Genomic DNA, 12,715 nt, shown 5'->3' on the forward strand with positions numbered 1-12,715 from the left:
GGGAAAGGACCGGGAACGGGCGGGGAACGGACCGGGGAACGGGCGGGGAACGGACCGGGGAACGGACCGGGGCATGGACAATTAGTCTTAATGCTGTCTGTATTTTCACCACAGGAAACACAACAGTCTCTCTCCTCTCTGCCAGGTCCGATACCAAACAAACTTTACGTGTGTGTGTGTGTGTGTGTGTGTGTGTGTGTGTGTGTGTGTGTGTGTGTGTGTGTGTGTGTGTTGTGTGTTGTGTGTACACTGAGTGGCGTGTGTGTGTGAGAAGCAGCTGTTTTTCCCAGAGTTCTGTGTGCTAAATCCAGATGGTCAGGCATTTGATGACCTCACAGGTCACAAAAAAAATGTTCCCGGTCAGAGTTCAGAGGTTAGAGGTTAGAGATTTGTGGTCCGAGCCTGGCGCCCTTGTTGTCTCCCTGTGTCCTGTCTGTTGGTCTATCCTCTGTCCTATCTGTTTGTCTGTTGGTCTGTCCTGTCTGTTGGTCTGTCCTGTCTGTTGGTCTGTCCTGTCTGTTGGTCTGTCCTGTCTGTTGGTCTGTCCTGTCTGTTTGTCTGTTGGTCTGTCCTGTCTGTTGGTCTGTCCTGTCTGTTGGTCTGTCCTGTCTGTTGGTCTGTCCTGTCTGTTTGTCTGTTGGTCTGTCCTGTCTGTTGGTCTGTCCGGTGTCCTGTCTGTTGGTCTGTCTGTTGGTCTGTCCTGTCTGTTTGTCTGTTGGTCTGTCTGTTGGTCTGTCCTGTCTGTTTGTCTGTTGGTCTGTCCTGTCTGTTTGTCTGTTGGTCTGTCCTGTCTGTTGGTCTGTCCTGTCTGTTGGTCTGTCCTGTCTGTTGGTCTGTCCTGTCTGTTGGTCTGTCCGGTGTCCTGTCTACTGGTCTGTCCTGTCTGTTGGTCTGTCCTGTCTGTTGGTCTGTCCTGTCTGTTGGTCTGTCCTGTGTCCTGTCTACTGGTCTGTCCTGTCTGTTGGTCTGTCCGGTGTCCTGTCTGTTGGTCTGTCCTGTGTCCTGTCTGTTGGTCTGTCCTGTGTTCTGTCTGTTGGTCTGTCTGTTGGTCTGTCCTGTCTGTTGGTCTGTCCTGTCTGTTGGTCTGTCCTGTGTCCTGTCTGTTGGTCTGTCCTGTCTGTTGGTCTGTCCTGTCTGTTGGTCTGTACTGTCTGTTTGTCTGTTGGTCTGTCCTGTCTGTTGGTCTGTCCGGTGTCCTGTCTGTTGGTCTGTCCTGTGTCCTGTCTGTTGGTCTGTCCTGTCTGTTGGTCTGTCCTGTCTGTTGGTCTGTCCTGTCTGTTGGTCTGTCCTGTGTCCTGTCTGTTGGTCTGTCCTGTCTGTTGGTCTGTCCTGTCTGTTGGTCTGTCCTGTCTGTTGGTCTGTCCTGTCTGTTTGTCTGTTGGTCTGTCCTGTCTGTTGGTCTGTCCGGTGTCCTGTCTGTTGGTCTGTCCTGTGTCCTGTCTGTTGGTCTGTCCTGTCTGTTGGTCTGTCCTGTGTCCTGTCTGTTGGTCTGTCCTGTGTCCTGTCTGTTGGTCTGTCCTGTCTGTTGGTCTGTCCGGTGTCCTGTCTGTTGGTCTGTCCTGTGTCCTGTCTGTTTGTCTGTCCTGTATGTTCCTCTGGTCTGTCTCTTTCAGTGTGCAGGACTGTAACTCTGTCTCTCTGGGTGTGGACCTGGGGGACGGCGAGGCGTGTGGTGGGGTTGGGATTGTGGGTGAGGTATCTCATGTCTCCAGAAGTCTTTCCAGCTGTGTGTCCACTTTAGAGTCATCACTAGCTAGTATAGACTCATCGCTAGCCTGTACCAGTGTACGGTCAGTGTTAGTGAGTATAGGCTCATCGCTAGCCTGTGTAAGTGTAACCGATGTGAAATGGCTAGTTGGTTAGCGGTGGTGCGCGCTAGTAGCGTTTCAATCGGGTGACGTCACTCGCTCTGCGACCTTAAGTAGTTGTTCCCCTTTGCTCTGCAAGGGCCGCGGCTTTTGTGGCACGATGGGTAACGATGCTTTCGCGGGGTGTCAGTTCTTGATGTGCGAGAGGGTCCCTGGTTCAAGCTCAGGTTGGGGGCGAGAAGAGGGACGGAAGCTATACTGTTGCATAAGGTCAATGCTGGCCTCCTCTCTCCGTAGTGTCACTATGGTGGTTCGTCTCAGAGGTCAGAGGTTATCAGTGAGATGACTGAATCGCCGGTCCCTCCCCCTTGTGCCCTCAACTGTTTACTGGCTGTCACATTGTTGTAGTTCCTGTGTTAGCAAATCGTTAGCATACTACTGTTTCTCTTGTGCTAGTTGAGTGTTAGCCTGTTGTGCTAGTTGAGTGTTAGCCCGTTGTGCTAGTTGAGTGTTAGCCTGTTGTGCTAGCTGAGTGTTAGCCTGTTGTGCTAGTTGAGTGTTAGCCTGTTGTGCTAGTTGAGTGTTAGCCTGTTGTGCTAGCTGACTGTTAGCCTGTTGTGCTAGCTGACTGTTAGCCTGCTGTGCTAGCTGACTGTTAGCCTGTTGTGCTAGCTGCGTGTTAGCCTGTTGTGCTAGCTGACTGATAGCCTGCTGTGCTAGCTGATTATTAGCCTCTTCTTTCTCCATGCTAACTGCAGTATGTTTAGTATCTATACTATGTGTAGTATCTACAGTAGGGTGTGTATTCTGTGTAGGGTGTGGGGTCTCTTCCCCCTCAGGTCTCCAGTGTAGCTCGTTGGCCAGTAGATCACAGACAGACTCAGAGTCACTTTACAAAGTCACTACACTCATAATATTCCTCCGATGCCGTCGACATGTTAGATTCACAGGACGGGACGACACGCCGGGAGCGTGTGTGAGCAGGTCGTGTCTGTGTGTACGGAGGTCAGGCGTGCGTGTGTGCTGACACAGTCCTTTTACGGTTTCGCAGTCCCTCTGGGGTTGCACTGCGGTCTCGCAGTCACTCTGTGTTCGCAGTGCGGTCTCACAGTCACTCTGTGTTCGCAGTGCGGTCTCACAGTCACTCTGTGTTCGCAGTGCGGTCTCACAGTCACTCTGTGTTCACAGTGCGGTCTCACAGTCACTCTGGGGTCGCAGTGCGGTCTCACAGTCACTCTGTGTTCGCAGTGCGGTCTCGCAGTCACTCTGGGGTTGCACTGCGGTTTCGCAGTCACTCTGGGGTACTACTGCGGCCTCGCAGTCACTCTGGGGTACTACTGCGGTCTCGCAGTCACTCTGGGGTACTACTGCGGTCTCGCAGTCACTCTGGGGTACTTCTGCGGTCTCGCAGTCACTCTGGGGTACTACTGCGGTCTCACAGTCACTCTGTGTTCGCAGTGCGGTCTCACAGTCACTCTGTGTTCGCAGTGCGGTCTCGCAGTCACTCTGTGTTCGCAGTGCGGTCTCACAGTCACTCTGTGTTCGCAGTGCGGTCTCACAGTCACTCTGTGTTCGCAGTGCGGTCTCACAGTCACTCTGTGTTCGCAGTGCGGTCTCACAGTCACTCTGTGTTCGCAGTGCGGTCTCACAGTCACTCTGTGTTCGCAGTGCGGTCTCACAGTCACTCTGTGTTCGCAGTGCGGTCTCACAGTCACTCTGTGTTCGCGAGTGCGGTCTCGCGAGTCACTCTGTGTTCGCAGTGCGGTCTCACAGTCACTCTGTGTTCGCAGTGCGGTCTCACAGTCACTCTGTGTTCGCAGTGCGGTCTCACAGTCACTCTGGGGTCGCAGTGCAGTCTCACAGTCACTCTGTGTTCGCAGTGCGGTCTCACAGTCACTCTGAGTTCGCAGTGCGGTCTCACAGTCTAGCCACAGTCCAGTTCCATTCAGACAGTCTGTTTGTGGTCCAGTTAGCTCCAGACTGTCTGTCTTCTTGACCACTCTGACTCCACATAGGTCCTGACCACTCCCGCTCCTCATGACCAACTGCACCGTCCGGGGTTTAGGGACTGGGGTGAAGGTAAGGGAGGGGCATACGGGACTGGGGAGAGTGGGGGAGGTGGGGTAGGGAATAGAGTTAGGGGTACAGTTAGGGGTAGATTTAGGGGTAGATTTAGGGGTACAGTTAGGGGTAGATTTAGGGGTAGATTTAGGGGTAGGGGTAGACTTAAGGGTAGGGGTAGAGTTAAGGGTAGGGGTAGAGCTAAGGGTAGGGGTAGAGCTAAGGGTAGGGGTAGGGGTAGAGTTAAGGGTAGGGGTAGAGCTAAGGGTAGGGGTAGGGGTAGAGTTAGGGGTAGGGGTAGAGTTAGGGGTAGGGATAGAGTTAGGGGTAGGGGTAGAGTTAAGGGTAGGGGTAGAGCTAAGGGTAGGGGTAGGGGTAGAGTTAGGGGTAGGGGTAGAGTTAGGGATAGGGGTAGATTTAGGGGTAGGTGTAGAGTTAAGGGTAGGGGTAGATTTAGGGGTAGGGGTAGAGTTAAGGGTAGAGTTAGGGGTAGGGGTAGAGTTAAGGGTAGAGTTAGGGATAGGGGTAGAGTTAAGGGTAGAGTTAGGATTAGGGGTAGAGTTAAGGGTAGGGGTAGGTCTAGGCACAGCCCTGTCAGGAAGTGGCTCCTCATTGGGCAGGGCAAAGGGACTGCTGAAGCGTATCGCCTGGCTCGTCTCGAACCTCTCGGAGCGTTGCAGGTGCACCTGGGTCGGCCGCGACGCGTCCCGCACGTTAATGAACCCGATGACGTCTCTGGGGGTCGGGTTCGGGCCAGGTGGGCAGGTACGGAATCAGGTACGCTTTCTCCAGACAGGCTAATCCCGGGTGGAGGGGCGCGGCTTCCACTGGCTCCGGGACACGCCCCTAGATTGATTGAAATGAATGATTATAATATTGAGGAAACTTTTTAAAAGAATATAGATAAACAAATCTACAGGTGTTTTATTAACGAGCACGGTACATTATGGTAAAGTAGGGGGAGCAATGCATTCTGGTACCTTTGTTTTCAAGGGGTTCTGGGAGTTGGAGTTCTTTCCGGAGGAGACGGGGCTGGCGCCGCTAGCGTTAGCGTTAAGCGTCGCCCGATCACCAGGGCGTATTTAGGGCTGAACAGCTTCCTGGCGTTAGCTGCGGAGAGAGAAGCGACAGGGCTGGCCTTGGGGAGGGGCTCCGGCTCCGGCTCCGTCTCCATGGTGACCCCGCGGAGGTCGACCCCGCTGGAGGTCAGGTAGAGGTCACGGAACAGCTGGTCAAAGGAGTCAACCGCCTGGCCCGTTACCAAGGTGACCAGGTGTCTGTCCAAACGAGACGCCGTCCAGGTGAAACTGGAAGGGAAGGAGCACACGATACAGACAGGGGTCAGAGGTTAGGGGTCGTCACTACAAAGAGCCTTCCTCGGCGATCACAACAAAAAAAATGAAATGGCACTGAACTAGTGATGCTCAGACCGATGCCTGTATTAATCCTGTAACCACGCGGAATTAACCCTGTAACCACGCGGAATTAACCCCGTAAACACAGAGAATTAACCCTGTAACCACACAGAATTAACCCCTGTAACCATGCGGAATTAACCCTGTAACCACGCGGAATTAACCCTGTAACCATGAGGAATTAACCCTGTAACCAGAGGGAATTAACCCTGTAACCATGTGGAATTAACCCTGTAACCATGCAGAATTAACCCTGTAACCATGTGGAATTAACCCTGTAACCACGCGGAATTAACCCTGTAACCACGCGGGAATTAACCCTGTAACCACGCCGAATTAACCCCGTAACCACAGGAATTAACCCCTGTAACCACGTGGAATTAACCCTGTAACCACGCGGAATTAACCCTGTAACCACGCGGAATTAACCCTGTAACCATGCGGAATTAACCCTGTAACCACGCGGAATTAACCCTGTAACCACGTGGAATTAACCCTGTAACCACGCGGAATTAACCCTGTAACCACGTGGAATTAACCCTGTAACCATGTGGAATTAACCCTGTAACCACGTGGAATGAAGCCTGTAACCACGCCGGAATTAACCCTGTAACCACGTGGAATTAACCCTGTAACCACGCGGAATTAACCCTGTAACCACGCGGAATTAACCCTGTAACCACGCCGGAATTAACCCTGTAACCATGCGGAATTAACCCTATAACCATGCGGAATTAACCCTGTAACCACGCGGAATTAACCCTGTAACCACGCGGAATTAACCCCGTAACCACGGAGAATTAACCCTGTAACCATGCGGAATTAACCCTGTAACCACGAGGAATTAACCCTGTAACCATGCGGAATTAACCCTGTAACCACACGGAATTAACCCTGTAACCATGCGGAATTAACCCTGTAACCACGCCGGAATTAACCCTGTATCCACGGAGAATTAACCCTGTAACCATTATTAATGTGTCCAAAATTAGGGGTCTAGGTTAGGGGTCAGAGGGTTAGGGGTCAGAGGGTTAGGGGTCAGAGGGTTAGGGGTCAGAGGTTAGGGGTCAGAGGGTTAGGGGTCAGAGGGTTAGGGGTCAGAGGTTAGGGGTCAGAGGGTTAGGGGTCAGAGGGTCAGAGGGTTAGGGGTCAGAGGTTAGGGGTCAGATGGTTAGGGGTCAGAGGGTTAGGGGTCAGATGGTTAGGGGTCAGAGGTTAGGGGTCAGAGGGTTAGGGGTCAGAGGTTAGGGGTCAGAGGTTAGGGTACCTGTACGATCCAGAAACAGCCTTGTCTCCATCTACCAACAGGAACCTGTGACCCAGACGTCCTCTCACCCTGGAACACGACCTACTGAGGAACTCTGCTCCTCCTGTCACACCCACACGCAGGCTCTGCAGGACAGAGGGGTGTTGAGAGGACAGTGGACAGCAGGACAGAGGGGTGTTGAGAGGACAGTGGACAGCAGGACAGAGGGGTGTTGAGAGGACAGTGGACAGCAGGACAGAGGGGTGTTGAGAGGACAGTGGACAGCAGGACAGAGGGGTGTTGAGAGGACAGTGGACAGCAGGACATAATGACTGGTGTGTTGAGAGGACAGTGGACAGCGAGACATAATGACGGGTGTGTTGAGAGGACAGTGGACAGCAGGACATAATGACTGGTGTGTTGAGAGGACAGTGGACAGCAGGACATAATGACGGGTGTGTTGAGAGGACAGTGGACAGCGGGACATAATGACGGGTGTGTTGAGAGGACAGTGGACAGCAGGACATAATGACGGGTGTGTTGAGAGGACAGTGGACAGCAGGACATAATGACGGGTGTGTTGAGAGGACAGTGGACAGCAGGACATAATGACGGGTGTGTTGAGTGGACAGTGGACAGCAGGACATAATGACGGGTGTGTTGAGAGGACAGTGGACAGCAGGACATAATGACGAGTGTGTTGAGAGGACAGTGGACAGCGGGACATAATGACGGGTGTGTTGAGAGGACAGTGGACAGCGGGACATAATGACTGGTGTGTTGAGAGGACAGTGGACAGCAGGACATAATGATGGGTGTGTTGAGAGGACAGTGGACAGCAGGACATAATGACGGGTGTGTTGAGAGGACAGTGGACAGCAGGACATAATGGCGGGTGTGTTGAGAGGACAGTGGACAGCAGGACATAATGATGGATGTGTTGAGAGGACAGTGGACAGCAGGACATAATGATGGGTGTGTTGAGAGGACAGTGGACAGCAGGACATAATGACGGGTGTGTTGAGAGGACAGTGGACAGCAGGACATAATGACGGGTGTGTTGAGAGGACAGTGGACAGCAGGACATAATGACGGGTGTGTTGAGTGGACAGTGGACAGCAGGACATAACGACTGGTGTGTACAGTAAGTGGTTCGACAGGTAGACGTGTCTGTTGTCTGTTCTGTGGGTGTGACCTGGTGAAGCCTGTTTAACTGCCAGATAACATATGGAAAGTAGCACACAGCCACAACACTGGGGCTCTATAAAATACTCTCTCTCTCTCTGTCTCTCTCTCTCTCTCTCTCTCTTCTCTCTCTCCCTCTCTCTCTTCTCTCTCTCTCTCTCCCCTCTCCCTCCCTCTGTTCTCTCTCTCTCTCTCTCTCTCTCTCTCTCTCCCTGTTCTGTCTGTCTGTCTGTCTGTCTGTCTGTCTGTCTGTCTGTCTGTCTGTCTGTCTGTCTGTCTGTCTGCCTGCCTGTCTGTCTGTCTGTCTGTCTCCCGTCGTAGGTCAAAACAGTTTGAAAACCCCTTGGACACATGACAGTGGTAACAAATGGGAGTTGGGTTGCTATAGTGACGCTACAGTATTTCCTACAGTCTCCTACTGTGACTGGAAGGGTGTTGTCCATTGGTTCCAAAAGTACAACATTTATTCCACTTTTAATAGTTTAGCTGAATTACGTTCCTCGTCAGACGGTTCTGCTTTCACCTCTTCCTGGAATAACAGCCTGTCGGTGCTGCTCAACCAGTCTGTGACCTCGGTCGGTGCTGCTCAACCAGTCTGTGACCTCGGTCGGTGCTGCTCAACCAGTCTGTGACCTGGGTCGGTGCTGCTCAACCAGTCTGTGACCTCGGTCGGTGCTGCTCAACCAGCCTGTGACCTCGGTCGGTGCTGCTCAACCAGTCTGTGACCTCGGTCGGTGCTGCTCAACCAGTCTGTGACCTCGGTCGGTGCTGCTCAACCAGTCTGTGACCTCGGTCGGTGCTGCTCAACCAGTCTGTGACCTCAGTCGGTGCTGCTCAACCAGCCTGTGACCTCGGTCGGTGCTGCTCAACCAGCCTGTGACCTCGGTCGGTGCTGCTCAACCAGTCTGTGACCTCGGTCGGTGCTGCTCAACCAGCCTGTGACCTCGGTCGGTGCTGCTCAACCAGCCTGTGACCTCGGTCGGTGCTGCTCAACCAGCCTGTGACCTCGGTCGGTGCTGCTCAACCAGCCTGTGACCTCGGTCGGTGCTGCTCAACCAGCCTGTGACCTCGGTCGGTGCTGCTCAACCAGCCTGTGACCTCGGTCGGTGCTGCTCAACCAGCCTGTGACCTCGGTCGGTGCTGCTCAACCAGCCTGTGACCTCGGTCGGTGCTGCTCAACCAGCCTGTGACCTCGGTCGGTGCTGCTCAACCAGCCTGTGACCTCGGTCGGTGCTGCTCAACCAGTCTGTGACCTCGGTCGGTGCTGCTCAACCAGTCTGTGACCTCGGTCGGTGCTGCTCAACCAGTCTGAGTACGAGACATCAGCTGTGTGTGGGGGGGGGGGAATTTAGCTGCATATTGATGAGTTAACGAGACAGCGGCTGGCGATTGTCTAGTGCCATCGATGTTTGCAATAGGCCCCCTCTGTCATTTGATTCTATTCCAATAGGCTGCATTCTGTAGGCTACCCGTTAGCCTATCCATTGGCACACCAGGACAGGTGTGAAAACCCATTATAGACGACTGTGTTATCCTGGCTGTGGTTGAAGAGCTGATTCGGGCCATCAGTTAAGAGGCAGATGTCGGCCTACAGTAGAACAATAAACTTTCCTCTAGTGAGCTCCTACTTTTCCTTTAAAAAATGCTTTTGGGAAAGAGGACCCAGAACTACTGCGGCTCATTAACACTCTGTGGTGTAAAAACCTCCCAAGCACCAGAACTAAACTGCTCATTAACACTCTGTGGTGTAAAAACCCACCAAGGACCAGAACTACTGCGGCTCATTAACACTCTGTGGTGTAAAAACCTCCCAAGCACCAGAACTAAACTGCTCATTAACACTCTGTGGTGTAAAAACCCACCAAGGACCAGAACTACTGCGGCTCATTAACACTCTGTGGTGTAAAAACCTCCCAAGCACCAGAACTAAACTGCTCATTAACACTCTGTGGTGTAAAAACCCACCAAGGACCAGAACTACTGCGGCTCATTAACACTCTGTGGTGTAAAAACCCACCAAGGACCAGAACTACTGCGGCTCATTAACAGTCGGTGGTGTAACAACCCACCAAGCACCAGAAATAAACTGGTCATTAACTCTCTGTGGTGTAAAAACCCACCAAGGACCAGAACTACTGCGGCTCATTAACACTCTGTGGTGTAAAAACCCTCAAGGACCAGAACTAAACTGCTCATTAACACTCTGTGGTGTAAAAACCTCCCAAGCACCAGAACTACTGCGGCTCATTAACACTCTGTGGTGTAAAAACCCACCAAGGACCAGAACTACTGCGGCTCATTAACACTCTGTGGTGTAAAAACCCTCAAGGACCAGAACTAAACTGGTCATTAACACTCTGTGGTGTAAAAACCCACCAAGCACCAGAATTAAACTGGTCATTAACACTCTGTGGTGTAAAAACCCACCAAGCACCAGAATTAAACTGGTCATTAACACTCTGTGGTGTAAAAACCCACCAAGCACCAGAAATAAACTGGTCATTAACTCTCTGTGGTGTAAAAACCCACCAAGGACCAGAACTACTGCGGCTCATTAACACTCTGTGGTGTAAAAACCCTCAAGGACCAGAACTAAACTGCTCATTAACACTCTGTGGTGTAAAAACCTCCCAAGCACCAGAACTACTGCGGCTCATTAACACTCTGTGGTGTAAAAATCTCCCAAGCACCAGAACTAAACTGCTCATTAACACTCTGTGGTGTAAAAACCCACCAAGGACCAGAACTACTGCGGCTCATTAACACTCTGTGGTGTAAAAACCCTCAAGGACCAGAACTACTGCGGCTCATTAACACTCTGTGGTGTAAAAACCCTCAAGGACCAGAACTAAACTGCTCATTAACACTCTGTGGTGTAAAAACCCCCCAAGCACCAGAATTAAACTGGTCATTAACACTCTGTGGTGTAAAAACCCCCAAGCATCAGAACTACTGCGGCTCATTAACACTCTGTGGTGTAAAAACCCCCAAGCATCAGAACTAAACTGCTGATTAACACTCTGTGGTGTAAAAACCCACCAAGCACCAGAATTAAACTGGTCATTAACACTCTGTGGTGTAAAAAACCCCCAAGCACAGAACTAAACTGCTCATTAACACTCTGTGGTGTAAAAACCCACCAAGCACCAGAATTAAACTGGTCATTAACACTCTGTGGTGTAAAAAACCCCAAGCACCAGAACTACTGCTGCTCATTAACACTCTGTGGTGTAAAAAACCCCAAGCACCAGAACTAAACTGCTGATTAACACTCTGTGGTGTAAAAACCCACCAAGCACCAGAATTAAACTGGTCATTAACACTCTGTGGTGTAAAAACCCCCAAGCACCAGAACTACTGCGGCACATTAACACTCTGTGGTGTAAAATCCCCCAAGCACCAATGTGTTACCTTCAGGTGCCCGGGATGCATGGCAGCCCTCTCAGCCATAGACAGGAAGTGAGGTAACGCTGCTCTTTCCAACAGGATGTAGACAGACACTTTCCTTTTAAAGCACGCCTCCAGAAGGTCTCTGAAGATATCTACGTCCGTGAACTGGTCCATCACCACCGCAATCACCTACACACACACACACGCACACACACACACCACACACACACACACACACACACACACACACACACACACACACACACACACACACACACACACACACAGGTCAAGACACATGTTAGAATGCATGATAGGGCGGTAGGTACCGGTTGGAGCTTTGGGCCAGTAACTAGCAGGTAGTCTACCGGTTAGATCTTTGGGCCAGTAACCAGCAGGTAGCCTAGCGGTTAAAGCTATGGGCCCTCCTCTGTAGCTGGTTATAATGTAGGGGGGGGTCACGACCTAGTGAAAGTTCCCTCCTCTGTAGCTGGTTATAATGTAGGGGGGGTCACGACCTAGTGCAAGTTCCCTCCTCTGTAGCTGGTTATAATGTATAGTTGGTTGAACCCAGTGTCTATTGATTTGCAGTCAGCAGCATAACAATGAGGTCATCTGGTATCTTTAATCTGTGTGTACTTTGTCTTGTACCGCACCAGTATATGCTGGAATATACTGTTCTGTACTATGACCCTGGAGAATGGGAACAGCCTATACACACAGACAGACAGACAGACAGACAGACAGACAGACAGACAGACAGACAGACAGACAGACAGACAGACAGACAGACAGACAGACAGACAGACAGACAGACAGACAGACAGACAGAGAGTATTCATGTTTCATACGATATATAACCGTCATAATAATTATATAAAAAAAAAAAAACTCGCTTTACCTTCTGCGCCTGCGCGATGGTTTTCCTAACCATCTCTTTGATGTGCGCGTAACCGTCCAGTGGCGGCTGCGCGTACACAGTGACGCGAGTCACTCCTCTGTAGGACGCGCAGTCCGGCCATCCGAGGTCCAGCCGCGGGAGCGAGCAGTCAGAAAGCTCCGGCCAGTATTGAAGAGACACCGGGAGTTCATCACTGTCTGAGTCAACGACCCGACTGAGTTCTGATTCCGGGTCGCATACTTCCTCTACTGACCGGGTCAAACGGTCCACCTCTTGGTCCGAAAGGAAACACCGGAGATTGTTCGCGTGGAGGAATTTATTAAAAGCATCGCTTCCATCCCGGAGGAGAATCTCGAGCGCTAAACGTTGTTCCTCGGAATAAAAAAATCCGGTTTAGATTCATTCGTCCGGAGATTCACGTTATTCTCATCCAAACATTGGATTTGTGATAACGCCATGGTTTGAGACCCACCGAACAGTAACCGGAAAAATAAATAAATGTTTTTAAAAAACGGAGCACTAGTTAAATAAACAACATTATTCTACAATAATCAGAAATATCTTCCCAACTCTCTCTGGAATGAAAAGTTACCGGGTAGGCTTGGAACTATTCCCGGTAAAGTCAGACAGATTCAACGGGACTACAACTGACCGGTTCCGCCATTACCATTATTATTATTATTAATCCCCGCGTTACCGGTCCGTTTTG

The 12,715-nt window shown here is 51.3% G+C and overlaps 1 pseudogene; it reads right to left on the minus strand.

Moving 5' to 3' along the window:
* Positions 1-2,990: 2,990 nt before the first annotated feature.
* Positions 2,991-12,715, minus strand: LOC123743522 (protein FAM83G-like; annotated as a pseudogene).

The sequence above is a fragment of the Salmo salar genome, chromosome ssa06, assembly GCF_905237065.1.
Source record: "Salmo salar chromosome ssa06, Ssal_v3.1, whole genome shotgun sequence".
NCBI lineage: Eukaryota > Metazoa > Chordata > Actinopteri > Salmoniformes > Salmonidae > Salmo > Salmo salar.